This window comes from Ceratosolen solmsi, unplaced genomic scaffold, assembly GCF_000503995.2.
Source record: "Ceratosolen solmsi marchali unplaced genomic scaffold, CerSol_1.0 scaffold11, whole genome shotgun sequence".
Classification (NCBI taxonomy): domain Eukaryota; kingdom Metazoa; phylum Arthropoda; class Insecta; order Hymenoptera; family Agaonidae; genus Ceratosolen; species Ceratosolen solmsi.
Window position 1 is genome coordinate 5,257,629 of NW_011948416.1, and position 18,831 is coordinate 5,276,459.

General features: G+C 41.8%; 1 protein-coding gene across 1 annotated transcript in view; it reads left to right on the plus strand.

Annotated features, from left to right (window-relative positions):
- The window catches only part of smash (smallish), a 204,389-nt gene that overhangs the window by 72,313 nt on the left and 113,245 nt on the right, over positions 1–18,831 (plus strand). The gene's annotated exons all lie outside the window — the stretch shown is intronic.

Consider the following 18,831-nt stretch of genomic DNA (forward strand, 5'->3'; position numbering starts at 1 on the left):
CCGACAAGCGTCGGCAGGGGGAGGTACGGCGAGATTGGGGTTGCTGAAGAAAAGAAACTACGTGTATAATTAATTTTCCTTCTTTGCGCTCGAGTACTTTGGTACAACATTCGTGATTACGAGCAACGGCGTTCGGTAGGATAGCCGAGGCTTCTTGTTCTTTTTGCTTTGTTTACCAGTCTATTGATAAATTACGGCTTAGAGAAAATTGATACATGTTAGGAAAATGAATTGTTGATTTATGTAGAGAATATCGGCAAATTATCAATTAGCTGTTTCTTCGTACAGTGCCAGGCTTGCCAGGCTTGTCGTCTACCTTTTAGAGTGTGTCCTGCGTAATGCACGCCGCTTTATATTTACAGCCATTTTTAAATTACAATTTCAAAAAATCGTTATTTACATTTTAAGGTTTCAATGGTAGGCAACTTAATTAAGACGTTTAAATTGAACGCGATTTCAAGTGTAAAAATTCTTTGTTATTTTATTGTAAAAGATTTGTGTTGGTACTTCAAGTTTTTGCAAGGATATAGCTTCGTGCGTTGTTGTTTTGTCTCCTCCCAGCCCCTTCTCCCCACCTCAATCCCACCTCCTTCTCTCACTCCTACCGAAGAAGCAGCGGTACTGTAATTAAAACTTTATAACGAAGTTTTCCCGAGCATAAGAGCCCACCGAACACTATAATGTAGATGTATAAATAATTACAATCTTTGTATAAGCTACTGTAATTAAAAGAATTCTTTGATTTATGGTGAATTTTAATTTATCGCAGCCCTACCGTACGATAATTGTTATTCTGCAAAATGTAAAATCATGAATATTATAACTCATAAGCGTTCGATCGATAAATCAAGAGGAGGATTAAATAAACTCGTATTTTACGAGAATTAAAAATGTACAGGACATTTCGAACGAACAAGTCAAATCGAAATTTTTATGCGTAAAGCGCAACGTTGAAGAGCTCGAGTATTCGGAAATTATTTGTCCCCTATGCAATACCCTCGCACATTAATAATATTTGAGCAGACATTATTCGGATATTCGATAAATAAATTTTGCAGTCCTCGATTAACATTCTCTATTCCCCGTTTTACGCTCGTCATTAAATTCACCACCATGTCGCTTGAAATTTTCATTATCATTCTAATTAATATTTTCTGCCACAATCGTAATATTTATAGATTAATGTAGCGACAGTGAAGATCACTGTGCCACCAAACATCAAACTACAAAGTCCAAATGGCAAGTCCTTCAATCGACGATTAGAAGCTTTAAAATTCTCCATATCGAACCAGTGACATCCAGTATTTAGCGCTTAAAACGCCTTCGAGTCATTAAATACACATCTCTCTCTCTCTCTCTCTCTCTCTCTCTCTCTCTCTCTCCCTCTCTCCATCTAGTTTATCCAACGATCCACAGCGTCATTGCTCAGCTGACACACATTCGTGGAAGAATAACAGTCGCGCTAAGACGTTCCCGTTCCAAATGCAATGGCAATCCCAAAAAATCCGAGTCATCGGTTCCTGGCTTTCGTGCGTCCAGTCGCTCCTGCGCCCAGAAGTCGACAGCTAACGACTTTGCCACAGCAGTCCTTATGATCCAGACGGCCGACCCGGTCATCCTCGTCTCGCTCATAAAAATAAGGCGGCTTACAAGGCTAAAAAAAGTTTTTCATGCGTGACGTATTTATGGTAACGGTACAGAGCGCGGCGGCGCTTTTCCGCGAATGGCGAATGTCTCGCGCCTGTTTTCCTCGCCCCGGATCCTTGACGTGCCAGCGCACGTCGTTGGACTGATTCCCCCGATGACATTCCAGGGTAGGCCAGAGCGCCTCGTTTCTCCGCTGGGTCCGCGGATTTATTCATTGGCGTGCAAATTTGCCCCTTAAATATGTTGCTATGGCGCTCGTAAGTTGCCGGAGAAGGAGACAAATTTTGTGATAACGCGAGCGTATCGAGAGGCCGTTGAAATGTGTGCCTATGTTTGCGTGCGTGAGTGCGTGTATGTGTATGTCTCTCTCTCTCTCTCTCTCTCTCTCTCTCTCTGTGTCTGTGTGTGCGCGCGCGCGTGTGTACGAAGGGGATAGATAGAGTCGAGTATTGATATCATTGCAGCAGGTACCAAAAATTTTTTGACGCTGTTTCTTTATCGCCTTTGTCCATTATCCTCGAGTCTTGAGAGTTAATTCCCCGGGTGAGCGGACAATCGGCTCAACGCGAATGTTCCTTATCAGTGAGCATCGGAAATAGTTAAACGATAAATTTAATTGTGAAATCGAGCCGATTTTGTGCTGTAAACCCAATAAAGTCATCCTCTTCGTTATTTCATTCGTATTTATTAGCAAAGTCAAGCCATTATTTCAATTAACGGCACATCTGTCGATTCAAATATCCCTTGAAATAGTCGTCAAGCGTTTACGATTCTTTGCGCTCTGCTAATTCATAATCTTAAAGACAAGAAGACATCCCGTGGACGATTATTACTAGATAAATACCCGGTGTCACAGCTTTATGTGGACCGACACAATTGTCATCAGCAGAGTTATTCCATCAATTACCCACGGACATGTAAAGAATTTTAATTACGAATGCCTTCAGTTTTAATAGCTGCGTATACGCCGCCACGTGCTTGTAAACAACAAACGGCTGTTAATTAACGAACGAAACGTAAGATTGGGCCCGACCGAATGTATGTGATAATCAGCCGTACTCGATCGAGAGCCAGAGCGATCCTCTTTACGACTCTTCCCAAAGCCGAAATTCGCAAAGGCTAGAGCGGCTGAGTAGGACGCCGAGGTAAGCCGAGTTAACTCCTCGTCTCGCTTTAGTCTCGCGCGTGTCGAGGATTCTCGCCGGAGGGGCGGTGAACCAACATGAATCCCCGCTGTCGTATCTTCTACATCCGCGATATTTCCCTCGAATATTTCCCCCGCCACTCCCCCGGGCCCATCGTATTGCGCCGTGCCGCGCGGCTTAGCTGTGAGAAAATGCGGTAGGACGGTAATTACGAGCAGAGCCGCTGCAATTATCGCTCGCCGCTCGTCTGCGTACGTGCCCAGCCATTCATTCAACGTCGGTTTCTCGCTTTGTAATTGGGCCAACTTCTGTGTACTCACTCGTGCGCTCGATGGCAGCTATACTTATAAATACGTGGATTACGATCACATTTTTCTTTGTCTATTTATCCCTCTCTTTTCTTCTTTTCCGTGTTTGTTTCTTTTTTTCTTAAACCTGATGGTTCTTCTTGGCGGGGGGTGGGAATGGTGGTGGGGATGGTGGTGATGGGGGGGGGGGGGGGGGGGGAGCAGATCGAAGACTCGGCTCGGACTGAAGGATGATGATTGCGATGACGATCATGACGACGACGTCCACCACATCACGACGATGCTTGTTTATCCTCGATATTTACATTTACCCTTTCTTCTTCATCTACTTCTTTTCCTTTTTTTTCTTTTTTCTTCTACGTGGACTACTGCTTCTCACTACTTACCATTTAATAGCCTGATAATATTGAATTTGGAGCGTGCGCATTGTTGATAACGTATCTAAAGTGCTAATAACCAGATTAAAGAATTCCGTGGATAATGGTTAATATGGTCGTTGGGGGCGTTTATCGTTGACCTCTTTATCATGTGAAATAAAGTGAAATTGAGATGATCAAGTTGAGATTAGCTTTGGGTGTCTTTTTCATTGGATTATTTTGCCTACGGAATCATTGGGAATTATAATTATACGAGCGCGAGTAACTAAGAACTCCTACCTCGCAAAATGTAACGATGCCCACTACAATCGAGGATACGACTCAGCATCCCGACAAAAATTTTAATTTAATTTTTAATTAATAATCTTCCTTTCTTCGTATCGCGAGGAGCACGAAGCGTGCGCAACAACTTGGACGATCGCGGGTCCGCGATAAGGCGATCGACGTCGTCTCAACGCGCGAGAAAAATTAAAAGAAAGAGGTACGAAGGAAGGAGTCGATAATCCGTGGAAAATATGGTGCCCGGAGGTGAGTACGCGTTACGTCTCTATGAACTCGTTGAAAAATTGTTCGAGAAATTTGGCGAGCGGAAAAGTCGTAAGGATTATTCTCATTGGCCTTAGGGCATGAGATATTATCGATATTCTTTCTTGCCTCGATGCCGTTATTTGCCAATTTGTCAAGGCTCCCACGCTCGAGTTCTTGGCTCCCGAGTTTTAATCGGCGGAACGAAAGACACCGCTGAACGGGGGAAAACGGGGGAATCGGCAAAACTTTCATAATCAATTTCCAACGGCTACGAATTATAATGGAAACTCGTATTAAGGCTTGTCAATTCAAAATTTTGATTCACCATAAAACGTTAGATTTGTCCGAACTTAATTCGCACGATGATTGATGAATATATATATATATATATATATATATATAGTGGAATGAATGTCTTCATTACAGAAATGAAAAAAACTATTTATTGTGGCTTTAACTTAATGAAATTGATATCGTGATCCGTTATCCCGTAATAAAAAATTGAATTAGAAAAACTTTTACCATTCAAAATGTTAAAAATGTTAAGAATATTGTTGATTACCGAACAAATTAATGTTCTCAATATTCTCGTAAATATCTATATACATTTTAGGCGCAGATTTATTTATTTAAAATACGTTTATTTTCGCTTATTGCCAAACTTGCTACGGTGAAAATCTTATTAATTTATAAAGGAGCATCAGCTTGAAACATTGAGCTAACGAAGATAATAAAATATCATCGATTAAAAATGTAATTTAAGAGGCGTATAGCATCGACTGTAAAAATTAAAATTATTCACCTGTCGTAAACTTTCACGCGAAAATGTATTAATTTGAAAAGGTAAAAGCTACGATGATCATTAATTTCGCGAGCCAATTTTCCTAATCCTCCAGGTAATAATCTTGCATAGTAATAATCACATTGCCAAAACGAAGCGTTAAGATGGTAAGAACAACGCGTCATTACACTCAATTCCTATCCACTCGCGTTTAACCAAATTTAAATTCGCCTGATAATGCCGGATGAACCAGTGATTACGTCGATCAACGACATGTAAAAGAAAAGTTTTGCTGTTGTTGATACTGATATCGACAATTAAGGCGAACAGCCTGAACCATAATCAGCTATTTATTGAGTTTCGTTATTTTATCTACGGCGCTGGGTAATTGCAATAATCAATTAGCGGTAGTACTTTCTTCGTTAGCGCGCAGCTTTGCATAAAATCACGTTCGTTCGTCTGCTCGCGCGTTCGCTAACTTGAGAAATCAGCCCTTTCCCTCGCCAATTGAAACATTATTATAATTAATGGCCCATTATCTTTATGGAGTAACACTAAAGCGATACGTTATTCATAAATCGTTTTTCTTCTCATATCTCGGAGCCCCAACCCCCCTCCCACCCCTCCCTAACTCGTACCTACGAGCAATAAGCGACGGTGGTAAATCAACAGCTCCACACGGACCACGACAATTGTACTTAATTATAACAAATCGTTGGCGATTGCAAATACTAATTATCGAGGCATAACGCGCATGAGCGCATTAGAACAACTTCGTGCAGCCCATTACGTATTACAGTGTGGCGCCGATCTTGTGAATTATGGCCATTGCCTACCGCACTATTCTTGCTTTCGTTTCCCAAAGCCGATGGCGGTGGGTTTGGAGGTGCGAGGGGGCGGAGGGGCTGAGCAAGTCCGATAAAGGTAAGCACTTTTTGCCTGGGGGAAACTTTTTTTGACGAAATCAGCTAGCATATTCGAATTCGACCAGTCGCCCGGATGAACATCTCCCCCTCCCGCTCCCCAGCTAATCGATAAATTTTCCTCTTTCGCCACTTGCTTACGTCGACGATGAATTTTTCCCGTACTACCTCGTCGCGTAGCACTGGACAAGGAGGAGCGCGAGATTGCTATTATTGGGCGGCCATACGCCACGGACCAGCAGCGACATAAACACTCGTGGTGAGTGGAGCCCCGTGGTGTTTCCGTTCTTATTTTCAGCTGCACGTCCAAATACAATACGCGTAATTGAAAATATTACAGCCGTGTGAAAAAAAAAAGAAAAAAAAAATAATAGTTACTCGATTGAGCAACGAGAATCGCCCAACTGGTTTGACAGCAATAATAACATTTCTTAACGAGATCGATCCAGCGATTTTCTTTTCTCACTCTTTTTTGCCAAGGACGCGGGACATTTGCCTGCCACGTATTTATTTATCCCTATTAGTTTTCCGATTAGCCATCAGCACGTAATTCGGCAATGGAACATCGGTGTGGGCTGCACTCGGATTATCGCATCACTAAAATTCGACAACTTTGTAAGTGTATTTAGCGACAATTACGCGAAACATTCGCTCGAGCTCATCCGACTCAAGTAAAACATTACGTTTTCTCTTCAATGTCGCGTTAAGCCATTCCTTAAGTCTGCTCGGCAATCTCCATTTATGCCTGAAAAGTACTTATTAATAGAGCCGATACGACTAATACGTAACTCGCGCAAACATTTATAAATAGAGATAGAGATGGTAGAGTGTAGATAAACGGCGACAGTTTGAACGCGCTCGATTAACTTTATAATTCTCCGTACCCGATTCGTGCAGCAGACCTTCTTATTCCCTTCGGAGAGTGGTGAATCCTTGAGTTATGGGAAATGTGCGTAACGATGAAGATTGGAATACGATTAGCCCAATAACGATTGGACCTGACATTGCTTAAATATGGCTGAAAAATCATGGAGTTTGCGAAATTCCACCGACCCCGTCCATGGTACTTAGATCCGTAATATCGGCACACATAGGCGCACGTGCATTTTGCATTTCGCAAGCCACCGGCGGCCATTAATCTCTCGTCGCTCACTGTGTGTGCGTGTAACCAACTGGTGACACCGTCCCTGCCTTATTCGAGCGCACACGCGAGCCCGTACTACATGGACACGGCGGTAATACCTTACGTAGTTGCGCACCCATGCGATATTCCAAGGGTAATCGATATCTCGCGCCTCCGCGATCTTGTCCCACGTCGTGTTTTATTCCCACCTCCTTTGCATCTCTATACGGATGCGAGCACGCTAATTTCCCGAGGAGCAAAATCATTAATTTCACCGCGAGCTTGCCCCCTTGCTCGATATAAGCCCTCACTCCCCCTCACCTCACCTCCCGACCATCCCAAACCTTGTCGATAATCGACGTAAATCAAAGGTTATCAGCCGAGCCTTACGATCTCTCGCCTCCGCGCTTGATTAAAAAAGCTGCTGCTCTATCTCTCCCTCCGCAAATTACAATCGTGGGAACTGGGGGGGGGGGCAGGTGGAAGCTCTCGGCTCTGTTGATAATTATTTTTACGTGATAAATGCTAATTTTATGGTGAACTTTGCATTAATGCCTCGCGAGCGAGCCTGATGTTTTCTTTCATTATCGCTATTAATTAGGCGCCGAGGTAGCGCGTCTGGTATAGTCGAATCTTTATCGAAGCTACGTCCCGAGTTTTTGCAACTTTGCCTTGTATTTTCATTGAAAAATATTCGAACGCCGAAGAAGAAGAGGAAGTGGAAGAGGAAGAGAAAGAGAAAGAAAAAGAGAAAGAGAAAGAGCATGAGGATGAGGAGCAAATTCAATGTCATCCTAAGACTTTTATGAAAAGCGGAGGTGCACTTTATTGTTTTTTTTTTATTTTTCCTATTTTTGTCATTTTATCACTAATTAAAACGATGCACAATTTTCCTGAAAATAAGAAAAACACGTGCTGACTCATGCTACGATAAGTATTTGCCCGGATAGAGATTTTTCCATTTTTTAACGTGAAAGGTAACCTGACATTATTTGAAGGGGCATTATGAAATTCTAGGAAAGGTGGCTTTAATTTGCTTCGCTCTCTTCTCTCTTTTCTCTTCTCGCTCTATCTCTCTCTCTCTCTCTCTCTTTCTGCGCTAGTCGCAAAATTGTCAAGATTGTGATTGCGGTGCACGAAGTGGACATTTCTGTCGAAAAACACACGACTTATCGCACGATATAAACGAAGGAAAAACCTTATACTTTATAATTGCATGTCATTTGGTTATTCAAAAAAAAAAAAAAAAAAAAAAAAAAAAAAAAATGTAATGATTTGTTGTTTATACGTTGTGAGTGGCTATTTCTCCAGCTCGCCGACTGATTTTATTGTACAATCGAGTTAATTGCAACTTTATACGTGCCTCGTGATCATATGCACACACAATCCATCGTAATACCGGCCTTTGCGCAATTATTATTACATCGAGCTAAATCCTAACGATAAATGTTTTTTATTTCACGTATTTCAAGATATTTCGTGAAAATGGAATTACGGTGCGCGAGGCAGCGGGAAGCAGGTATTTATCGAGGACTTTGCAAGTCCTGCTGCCTTGTCGTAGGTGGCGGATGAATACCATTTGGCTCGTTCGATTATTGTGTTGACTTATCGATCGCCAACAAAATGACGATTATCGAGTTTGAGCGAACTTGGGCGGTAATCGTGGCGTCTTTTCTACGCAGCTCGATGAGCTTTTGACAGTCCAGGATAGATCGAAAGGCCGATCCCGATCGAGGAAGCGGACTCTTAGGCCTGCGCGACAAAATCACCGTCGATCGTCAGTTTTCTCATACGCATGATCGGTAGCGGTGGCCGGGGAGAGGCGTATTGCGGCTTGTTTGGGGGTATGGGGGAGGCAATAAATGCACATCGCAATTCATAGCCCAAGAACGCCGACTCTTTCGCCCCGTCTCCCACTTCAGTCAATTCATCATCTCTCGGTTCGACCAACGAAAAACAACGCGCACCCCTCGTTTTCCATTTTCACGCGTGTAGCCAGCGCTGACGCGCTTTCCCACGCACTCCGATCTCTTATACGCGCCACTGACAACGTGATGACTTTTTGCACCTTCCCCTCCCGTCATCATTGCTGCATGCGCGTGACGCGCGACTTCTTGTCCCCCTACCCCTTCCCATACCACTCTGGGTCGCAATAGCGCCCTGGCGTTTATAGAGCCGGAGATACACCGCTACGTCGCCTTGGTAAGCAATAAACCGCTGAACAGGAGTTGCTTATCGCACCGGGCGAGAATGTCGTGCTACCGCCAGCGCTACCCTGGCAACGAATCCTCCCAGCCCCTCGATTCGACCTCATCAATCGCCGCGATGGAAAATGCTCTTTCTCTCCGAATCTAAATACGCTCTCCTCGAATGGTTGCTTTAAATTTTCTCTCTCTCTCTCTCTCTCTTACTCTCTTACTCTCTTACTCTCTTACTCTCTTACTCTCGAAATATAGAGAAAGATAAAGATAGAGAGAGAGAGAGAGAGAGAGAGAGCAGCTAACGACAGGAACGATCTTTCAGCGCCGTTCAAGTTAGTTGCGTCAAGGTGACGCGGTGATGGGAGGGGAGGGGGCACGAGGCACGTCTACCCGCTAAGGAACGGAATACCCATGTTTCCGAGAGTCAGTCCACCTATGACGATTGATAGCTCTATCCCGTATATTTTTGCCTCCTAAATCCTCGGTCGCGCGTCGGATGTGCCTTACGCACGTTGTGCACTACGAAGTAAAGTACGAGTAGTTTGCGGGAGCTCGTTAAATTTGCGGATCCATCGCTCACTCTCTCGCTCCCGGTCTTACTCCTCGAGCGTTGGAAGGACGGAGATACGAGGCCCCAGACGGGAAGCAAGCGATTGTCCGTGCGCTCCCAGTCGCGCTGCACAGCCGCTGTCATTGAACCGGAGTCCCGATGCTCCAGACCGGGGCATTACGTGACTTTTTTCCCTCTTTGCGACCTCAACAAGTGCCATTGTTTCTTACGACCACGGCCGGGGTAACCTCGTGTTATTTTTGTTTTTGTTTCACTTTTTGCAGCCGCCGCTCTCGACGCTGCAGCGAGAGCCGCTCCTGGCAGTTATTACTCGTTTGTTTATCACCGGGGAATTGTGAAAATTAAAATTTCCAGATGCGCTCGTGAGAAGAAGATGCATTAGGCTTTACGGCTGCTGCCTCGGGCTTATGCCTTTGCGTTTGAAATAAACGACGACTAGACGTTGGGAGTACTCCAGCCGTTTCGTTCGGGTTGATAAAACGATGAGCTTGGATTTTCCGCTCCCCGCGATGAACTTCATTATGTTCCTTTCGCGTGTAATCGCATACTTGCCGGCAGCAAATAGCTTTAAGAACGCCAAATAATCTGGGTGCGCATTTGTTGTTCGATGGTGAGGATGGCGCAGAGCGAAGTGGTAGGTGGACATTACACGATGTCTCGGGCAAGCGGTTCGATTAATGGAGGGACGCGCATTTATCATCGTCGATAATTGTTTTGGAGATGTTAGCGGAGATAACGATTAAAAATAACTTGACGCTAAGGAAATTCGAGCCACTCCCTACTATACGCCATCGTACATCCTTCTCCTCCTCCTTCATCCCCTCGCGGCCAATAATTATTTATCTGTCAAAGTAAAGAAAAGCGCCAGACGTGCACTCACGGGGGCGTCGTAATTCGAGGATCTAAGGTACTTTATACCTGGATTCGAGGTAGATCGTTACTGATAAGCCAGTCACTAGTAGATAGTAAAGGAGCCTTAACCCTACCCGCCACCACTTGGTTCATCGCTAGGGTTAGAAAAGTTATTAGATACGAGCCGAGGGAAAGCCACGCACGTACGCACGCACGTACGCACGCACGTACGCACGGACGTGCCATCTTAACGTCTCAAGAACGGGCCGTAATTATAAATTAGGCTGCTCTGTCAATAAATATTTTCCACTTGTCGCGACGAATTCTGCCGCTTTTCCCAAGATAAAAGCGTGCGAAAAGTCGCTGCCCACTGGCCCCATTGTTCGACGTAGGCCCCCTGCCAGGCCCTTCGAAGGCGTGGCCTTGCGGAACCCCGTGACTTTTCGCGATGCCGCGGGTACGGGCGCGAGCCCGACAATGGTCCCCCGTCGGCTCCGCACCCCCTCCCCTGCATGATCGATGATCTTCAGTCGTACCTCGACGCTCCCGCGTGACGGATACAGACTCCGGGGGCCTCTTTACCCATCCCCTCGTACCCACCACCAACATCCCCGCCGCGAGCGATTATTTTGGTCGCGCGGTGCTACTTGTTGCGGCATCTTTAACAAGTGCTAGCAGCCACGCACCGCGTGAGGAATAATCGCGATCCGTCATTGCTCGGGCTTCTCTCCTCCCAGCTACGTGCCTCGGCTTTTTTATCAGATGCTTTAACCTGCTTTGCTTAAATTGCGCGGTTTGTAGTTGCATTCCCGGCGGGGAGACTGCGGCGAAAGACCGGCGAAAGATCGGCAAAAGGCCGGCAAATACAAATTGCCATTTAAAGTTCAATTTGCGAAGCCGTTCTGTGGAATTAGTCGCTTAGCCTCTTGGAAACGGCCGCGCCACGGGAAAAAAGCGAGGCGCATAAGATTTTCTTGGCGTGTATCAGTTCTGCCGGGATGTAAAACAATCGTTTTCCCGCGACGGTCCGTCTCTAATGTCCTACACAACTCCAAACGCCCGTATATTTATAGTCGCGCGTGTAATGCATGCACCTAAGAGTGCAAACAAATCGGTTTTATTCGCACATAAAAAACTGAATGGCTGTGCCATAAGCGATGCATCCAGCTCTTAGGAATGCACTGGCCTTTGTCTATATGGCCGAGCTTATCCTTCCGCTTTAAAAGTGTCGGCTGAATTATTATAAAACTCTTTTCACTTTGGCTTAATATTACCAGCTGTAATATATGCGCATACGTAGTGAAATAGATATATATATATATATATATATATATATATATATAGATAGATAGAGAGAGAGGGGGGGGGGAGACAAGAAAAATGGCCAACTTGTAATTTAGTTTGAGATTATAACTAGTATTTTTATGCTTTTAATAAAATATTGTACGATGGTAGACTGATAACTATGAAAAGTAATTACGAATTCTATTATTGGAAAATAATCAACGGGGTGCAAAGTAATCCTACGATACAATAATTTTCTAAACTTTCTGTTATGGCTTTGGCACCATAATTTCTAACATCACGCATGGATTGCTGAATAAAGGCAACACACTCTTCGTACACGTAATATACAGTTCCGTGTCTGCATTATTTTGTCCACAAGTGTAATTGCGTATATGGCCTCCGGAAGTCATTATCGTATCTTTCGCTGCTTTTCCCATATTTTTACGGTAAATTTACCTAATGAAATGCGTTATTAACGGATTTACAGGCCAGTTCAACGTTTAGAATATCCAAGAAATAATAAATGTGACTGAAGAATGACGATTTTATAAGATATAATTATCATGTACTTTTTGAGAAAAAATGGTTACGATTTATTAACCGCCGCTTATAATATCTCCATTGCAACTCATTAAAATAGTACCAGAGTGCTTATTGGCCCACATCTATTAAGTACTAATCAGGAGTAGCGACGGGGCCAGTTTTTGATTTCTTCTGATTTCTTTTAATTTTCAAACAAATACTCTGCTTATAAAAATGCTTGCTTAACGCGGGCCATTAACAACATAATACATTTCATAACTGAAATAATTTTGCAGTTTCAGTTGATTAATCTTTGTGCAAAAAACAATAATTTACTTACTAATTGATTCGATAAATCATAGAAAAACTTTCATAAATATTAGCGTCGGTACGTGCTGAATGAGAAATACTGCTTTATTCACGTAGTAAGATTTTATATTTCATTTATTGAAATTTTTACAAAGAACGAAAAATCTCCCACTCCTCTAATAATGGCTGAGAACGTTGGATTAGTTAATTTTCTTAACAAATAATATGAAAACTGTAATGAAATATACCCCGCTATGAAGATTTTGTAATTGTGACGCGCCTATCTGAAAATAAAAAGTAGACAGTTGGACGATAAATAATTTTTTCAACCGTAACAATCAAATGCAACGCATAATTATTATCTTATGCAATATTACTAAATAATTGAAGGCTTCGTAAGTATTTCATACAACACAAACATGTTTTGGTAAACGAAAGGAATAAATGTTTCTCATTAACTGGTTTATAATAACGAAAGTCTTTTAATAGTACCAATTATAAGAGCAAATGAGAAAACTATTTTTCTCTCTCTCTCTCTCTCTCTCTCTCTCTCTCTCTCTCTCTCTCTCTATCTCTCTCTCTAAGAAGAAGAGGAAGAAAGAACTAATACTATTGGGTTTTCTTATATGTTTCGAAATAAATAAAACATCGAGCCTAATACATAATTGTTGATGTTTTAAAAATTCACTGCATAATTGAAAAGAAAAAACAATGGAAAAAGAAAGGAAAAACAAAGGACAAAAACAATGTCCATTAATGCTTGTCCATTTTAAATAAATAATCAAATTTTTAGGACTATCATGTGAGACTATAAAGAAAATCAATGCTTCTAATCCTTAATCAACATACACAGTACATTGAGAAGCTTTAAAGGACGATTTTGTTTTTCTTTTTATAAAACATTTTCTATTCGATCTTTATTCGTTATTTGTGTTTCTTTCTTCTCGTATAATTGAATAACCATTGTAGTCGTCACACTTTGCTTCATAAATGTTGGTTCAACTATTTTAGACATTTTTTCCAGACAAATATTAGTATCGATTAACGAGCTGCAAAATTTCTAAATATTTTGGTAGAGTAATTTCAATGGTATTTAAATTTTTTTTTTCTCGACCCATGCTACCATTCACTTTATTCGTTACGTGAAAATTAATCAAATACTATAAGAATACAATCATTGTCAAATGTAACTTACATTAGAATCCGAAGTAGTAATGTTTAAATAAGATTATCGTGAATTTTAATAGGTGAAATGGACTGGAAGATGCGAGAATAATGATAATAATAGCAAATATCACTGCATCGTCCTACCTTCAATAATATCAATTATTTATCTCATATCGATATGTAAATCAACATTTTCAGGTATGACACGAAGAAAAAATAAAATTCACGTTTTAAATAGTTAATAATTGATGTTTACATCGAGCAACGAGCCTTGTAACGAAGTGCTCACATTATCATTATCCTCGTCGATTACAACCAATACATCTTGACAAATAACTCGAGCTCTTTGCTGAGCTTTTATCCTACTCAGAGCCTAGCAAGTAAATCGAATAAAATGCAAATCCGCATTATATTAATAAAAGGCACGTACCGTTTAAGAATACACCTCGATATATATTTATTTATTTATTTATTTATTTATTTATTTATTTATTTATCGTTGGACGCGGGATGACGAGGGATGGGGATGGGCTTGAAACGAGTATCAGCATCTTCCACAATGATTTTTCACAATTTTCTATCGGTGCTGAAATACGCCGCGAGTTGTATTGCAATGAAATGCAAAAATCGTAAACCAAAACTGCCGCGCGTTATACGAAATAAAGGTCTCGCAATCGACAATTTTTGTTGCCTGCAGCTGCTCTTTTTTCCGTTTCGATTATTACCCGCCCGTCCCTCTTTACCTTTACTGTTTTATCTGCTAAACAGAGCAGTTGGTACTTGAGCCCCATCCGAAACGCGAGGATGATTATCTGAAATACTCGTCTACTTTTCGCGGGCGTTCTTACTTCGATGCTCGAGTTTTAGTATCTGGAGCGTCCATTGTATAACGTTACGGAGATAATTTCGTAGCGAGCGATAGAAAGTGGCAGGAAAGAAAGGTCGGTAATAAAACGAATCGCCGAAACATTCAGCCTCTCCTTCAGCCAAACTCAGCCACGGCTCGTGGATCCGAAAAGTACACTCGATTGCTAAACATTATTCCCCCGAGAACAATGACAACAATAATAATAATAAATAATAACAACGATAATAATTTGCCGGGGATCTGATTAAAAATGTGGTGAAAGATCATTGCGTATGTGCAGCATGCAGCATCGATAAGGATGTCGCCACGCCATGAAAATGAAACCAGATGATTAAAGGAACTTGGGTGGGGGCGTGCAGGTCATTCGCCTTGTGACTAGCATTCGTGGAGCAGATCGGACGACCACTTAGTTGGTGAAAATAGTCAGATTAATTTAGTAAGGCAGGACGTTAAAGTGAGATAAGGCCTCCTTTCCTCTCCATTAGCTTTGCAAACAGCGCCACGGCTGCGGGAGGGGCGGTAGGCTCCAGTTTTTTTGTCTCGCACCTCGACTCGCGGTCTTCCTCGACTTTGGAGATAACTCCGTGGCATTTCTATTATTCGCGCGAGTCGCTGCTCCGAAGGTGCAGATAGGCCAGGGATAACGCAACAGCTTATTATCGTGGGAGGCAAAAAGGACTCTGCCACGGGTCACTGTCCGAATCTTGAGACTATTGTCCCTTTATTCGAGTGCACATTGTCTACGTATGTCCGGGCCATTAAAGAATAAGATGAATAAAGGAGCAAGACGGTGGCGGTAAGAGGGGGAGGTTAGCGACGATTGCGAGCCTCGACAGAGTGTATATTGGTCTTGCAATTTGAAGTGTTTTGATAATAATGTGTAACGTTCTCCCAATTCTCGACGTTACAAGTAGGCAAAGATGTGTTTTTATTTCTTTTCATTCTTTTTTTTTTTTCTTTTCTTTCTTTTTTCTTTTTATGAACTGGATAGGGTCAATTGTTAATGCTTCTACTGGTGAAGCTAATAGACAACTTATGATAACGTCTCGTTTGGTGAGACATTAAGAAAAACTTTATTTACGGCACGTATCTCTTTTAAGCATATTCGAAGGTCTTGCAATAATTTAAAACTATTTGATTCTATTTAAAGTAGATCAAACAGCTCAGAACTATTTAAGAAATAGAAATTTTGTGTAAAAGTTTTAATCGCCGAAACGATCGTTTTATTTGTTTTATTATTATTATTATTATTATTATTATTATTATTATTATTACTATTTAATATCGAACAACAGTTTGTGATAACAGAATTATCTTCAAATTAACATTACACGTGTTATTAATGCGCTAATGAGAATGGTGAAGAATAACACTGAAAACGATAATATTTATTTTATTAATAAATATGCCAATGCTGTTTGTTTCGAACTCGCACCAATACACAACAATTACATTCGGCCTGGATAAATCTTTTTACTCTCTTCTTCTCATGACTAACGAGCAAAATATTAAGTTACAAAATCAGTACTTAAAGACGAGACACGATCAGTCCTATGACCAATACTATAATCGATACAGTACAGTGCAATTTTTTCATTGCATCCTTTATTTCACGCGCATACTAAGCAAGTTATCGAATTTATAAAAAGATCGGTATTTTGTATTATGTAAACGTTTCGCGTTTAACCAAGTTAACCTATGTTTTCATTGTCTCTGGCTTATCGAGAGACTAACCGATTACTATCTCGTTTTCTCCATGCAAATAATATGCAACTTTCAACTCGGAATTCATCCGTCACATGTTCATCAAGCTTTGCAGAAATATCCGATTGTCTTATTATGCGGAAAGGCCAACTATAAAAAATACAGAAAAATATCGTACCAATTTTGTAATTTGAATAACTAAATCAGCTTATTATGATTATGCTTAATCTACATTTTACGTAATTTCTTCCATGTAGAGAGACATATTTTTCAACAAAAAAAAGTGAGAGAGACAGATAGCAAACGCGCCAAATTGTGGACAAACCGATCACTCGAGTGTAAAAGCTAGTCATTTAAGTGCCCGTACAATCCGTAATTGTAACGAAGGAAGGTCTACTTGAAATCCCTATAGTTTTATAGTTACATGAACAAATTGTGGATAGGGTATAATGATTAAAGTGCGCACGCCCCTGGCTATGTACATTGGACAGCTTAAGATACCGAGGCGAATTTACGAAAAGCTTAATTTTATCAAATTCATTTTCAATGTATTACAATTATACTGCACAAACGTAAGATCTTTATATTTATAAAGATTTATACAATTTTACCATTATAGCATAAAACATACAACACACACGTTCAATAATAATGAAAGTCGATATTTCGTTTATCATATTAAATGAACAAGAGTTTCGAAACTTATACCACTTAAACATTTAAATATATATTTATCCGTTTATCTCTCTCACTCTATTATTTTTATCATTAGCATTTATTAACGTATCATTATTTTATTTAATGAAAATCAGAGTACATTCGTTATTCGCCTCCTTAAAGCATAAATCTCTTTAGGTAAAATAAACTTTCATATCGGTCCTTTGCAAACAATATCTCTGAGGAAGATAAACGTTATCCGACCATCATTATTAGTATACATTACAGCTGTTTACGAGCTGCATTATTATTTCGCATATTGAAATATAAGCGCGAGTGCGTACTGACGTGGCGCCAAATCAACGCTTATCGAATCAATCTTTATTGTCCAACTGTAAGGCCTTCTAAAGCAGACAACTTGAAAGATTTGAAAAATCAATCGAAATTTAATATTATACCGCGACTACAGCGTAAAAGATCGTTAAAGATCGTAAATATAAACAACTTGGATCGCCAAGTTGAAAAGGATATGATAAAAAACGTAAGGCAGCACTGCACGTTACGCTGCCGTTACGACATACCAATGCCAAAAACATTCTCTCACCAGTCACGGAATGAGTAAGGAACTTATTCGATAACAGCGGCAATACATTTTTGTTTTAAAATGAAATTCATGTCGGACGCGAGCGGCGTTGGCTCACGTGGACACCTCGACAGACCGTAGCCGTACGGCCGGGCCGGGCAAAGGTGACCGGAATGGACCTCTCGACGATTCGGAAAGACGGGACTCTTACGAATTAGAGACAAGCCCACGCGGATCATTGCAAAAAGCCCGGGCCGCACGTGCTCGTATGATAAATAAATAAAAAAGCAGAGGCGCGTCCTTGCGAGCTCGTCCTCATCCCCTCATCGCCTTACACGAACGCCCTCGCCGTAGACTTTAGACCTTCGACTCTCCAAAAGCCCACAAAAGCGTATGCGAATGGTGGATGGTCGATGGCGAATTTAGGGGAGGAGTAGTGGGAGAAAAGGGAAGCACTAATGGACTTTGAGTGTGCGAATAGCGTCGCTCGGGCGTACGGTGGCAAGAACGTGCAGCCTCGTACGGCCAATTCGCAAAAATAATCATTCGTCGGAGTAATTTGCGATACTCGTTTCTCATGATGGGCCGGAAATCTAGCTGCACACCGCGAGCCCACAGAATCCGTATCAAAGCTCAGTCGTATCCGTATTTGGTCTGAATATTCGTGTTGGACGCCGAGCCTACGCTTCATTAAAGGTAATTGGCTATTAATCATTACTGGCATTGGCACATGTCAAAAGTCGTACGGCAGCCAATAATTCGCAAGATAGCTAGAGAGAAAGAGAGAGAGAGAGAGAGAGAGAGAGAGAGTGAGAGTGAGAGTGAGAGTGAGAGATAGAGTCCCATGAGTAATCAATCGTGGCAATGTAACGTAAACACAGCGTATGCCAAAGGAATTTCTTATTACCAAATGATGGCTAACCCACATTCGTCGTTGCCTTTTTTTTTCATTCGCATCCTTTCCGTCACAGGTATGTTTTCCCCGCTTCCTCCTCGAAGCACAATGAGGATGTTAACGGTGAGCGCGACGGCATAGGATCATAAGGTAGAAAGAGAGAGAGAGAGAGAGAGAGAGAGAGAGAGAGTGAGTGGTAAGAAACTTGTAAAAAAATGCCTGGCCCGGCGCCTCGCGGCACCGCTCCTCGTCGATCGATACCCTCGTCGGCCGCACCGCTTTTTCATCCTTTTGGGTCTGGTCCGCAGCCTCTCCCTACACCGCTGCATCTTAACAATCTTCTCTCACTCTCTCTCTCTCTCTCTCTCTCTCACTCTCTCACT